Here is a 2,181-nt window from a genome sequence, read left to right as displayed (position 1 = left end):
CCGTTGAAGGAATCAGAGAAAGAACTGGAAGAGCTTGAAGGGGCTCGAGACCCCATATGTACAACAATGCCAAGCAACCAGAGCTTCCAGGGACTAAGCCACTACCTAAAGACTATACATGGACTGACCCTGGACTCTGACCTCATAGGTAGCAATGAATATCCTAGTAAGAGCACCAGTGGAAGGGGAAGCCCTGGGTCCTGCTAAGACTGAACCCCCAGTGAACTAGACTGTTGGGGGGAGGGCGGCAATGGGGGGATGGTTGGGAGGGGAACACCCATAAGGAAGGGGAGGGGGGAGGGGGATGTTTGCCCGGAAACTAAAGAATTATTATTACGTATTAAATAAATTTAAAAAAAACAAAAAAAACAAAAAAAGAAAAAACAAACAAGAAAAAAAAAAGAAACTTCTGACACTATGGATTGTCCTTCTAATACTTGAAAAATCCTGGTTCTTTATTTCAAGAGTGGAAATCTCTTAGAGATCAAGGCCTTTTAGTACCTTGAACTTTCCCTCTCAGAAAGGATCACGGTTGTAGCTTTTATGTTTTAGTTTTTCAGAGGTTTTGATGTTATCTGCTATGTGCTTAGCAAACCTTGTGCTTTCCACTGCTTGCCTCTGACTCACATCATTTCTATTCATGACAGTTAGCCATTTGTCAGCTTCTGGTTTGCTGACTGTATTTACACTTCTACCCTAATCGATGTCTTCAGGATAGGGTCTTTTCTTTTCCTTTTTCTGTTTCCAGACACTTTCTTCTGCTATTAGGAATCAGTTATTCATTATACGTGAAGTGGTCAAGCAGTCACTGGAAGCTCCTAAGGTGTAGTGAACAGGTACAGCCAGGTTTCTGGAGGAGTTTTGGAAGAAAAAATAAATAAAAGATTAGTTCTAAATAGTTTACTTGAAAAATAAATTGAACATCTTTACTCTAAAACTCTATGCTAAATATTTGTTATATTTTAAGATTTGTGCTTTCCCCTACATTTGTCTGTTTCTTTTTTATTGTCTCTTTGATTACTGCTAATATTTAAAAGATTTTGAAAATGGGTTCTTTCTTTAGATAAAAGCACAAAAGGGGGAACATTGTTTTTATGTTTTTTTTTAATTGAAACAAATCAAAATGAACTGATTTTCATAGTTTTAATAGAATAAATTTTAGGTCCTCAGTCTTTATACCAAGTTATTGAATTAAAAGTTCTTTAGAATTTTTTAGTAGGATTGGAAGCCCTTTAGAAAGGCTTCTGAAAACAAACCATTTCTCAGCATGTATTCCTGACCTTATAAGGCTTCCGGAACTGTGAGGAGGTGAGGTCTTCCTGCAGTGTCATCGTCTCTGAGGACTGAAGGGACATTCTTTGCCAAGTGACGCTGTAGTTCTCATAGCTGGAACAACTGTCTGGAAAAAGAGTCATGCTCTCTTTAGTAATCCTCCTGTTTCTTCCTCTTCCTGTAAATGAAGGGCACAGGAGTGGGAACATTCATTCACACACACACACACACACACACACACACACACACACACACACATCGGAACAAAATATGTATCACATGGGAAGGAGCCATTTTTAGAACTCTAAAAATATGTACTTGGACAGGTCAGATGATTTTTGCAACCTGAGTGCATTGTCCATTAAGTTTCTACACTGTCGACGAACATGAGTTCATTTCTGAATCCCAAGTCAATTCAAAGTGCTGGGAAAATGAACTTGCCAGAGACAAATTGTTACAGGGCTAATTCCTGTATATTAAGTTCCAATCAGCTCCCCGAAGCAGAACTTATGGATATTTCTGAAAGTTTTAAAAAGCAATTGCCCGGCTTAGGATTTCTTCCTGATGGCATTACTCTCTCTCTCTCTCTCTCTCTCTCTCTCTCTCTCTCTCTCTCTCTCATCATGTAGCATTGCAAGTCATCATCACTGTAATTTAGCATATAATTTTATGACTTATTAAATAGGTCATAAATGTAAGTGGGCAGGGGAAGACGGAGACACAGAAGGGGAAAGCCAGGTCACGGAGCTCATCAGGCACACTTGACTGGGAAGCTGTTATTCTTGGGCTGATTGGAGATAGGGGCAAGAAGAGGTTTGCATCACTATTAATGGAGGCTGTTTGAGAGTTGACATAAGGCAAAGCATAAAGCGACACAAAATTCGAAGAAAAGATTACTTTCCGTATCTA

General features: G+C 39.2%; 1 long non-coding RNA gene across 1 annotated transcript; it reads right to left on the bottom strand.

Annotated features, from left to right (window-relative positions):
• Nucleotides 1-431: 431 nt before the first annotated feature.
• On the bottom strand, nucleotides 432-1,537 carry LOC100912248 (uncharacterized). Its single transcript, XR_146219.5, has 2 exons — nucleotides 1,281-1,537; nucleotides 432-850 (listed from the first exon to the last, which is right to left on the bottom strand). It is a non-coding gene; the product is annotated as an uncharacterized LOC100912248 (long non-coding RNA).
• Nucleotides 1,538-2,181: the final 644 nt, after the last annotated feature.

The sequence above is a fragment of the Rattus norvegicus genome, chromosome 11, assembly GCF_036323735.1.
Source record: "Rattus norvegicus strain BN/NHsdMcwi chromosome 11, GRCr8, whole genome shotgun sequence".
Taxonomy (NCBI): Eukaryota; Metazoa; Chordata; class Mammalia; order Rodentia; family Muridae; genus Rattus; species Rattus norvegicus.
The sequence above is the reverse complement of the archived record's forward strand: the minus strand, read 5'-3'. Positions and strand labels throughout refer to the sequence as shown.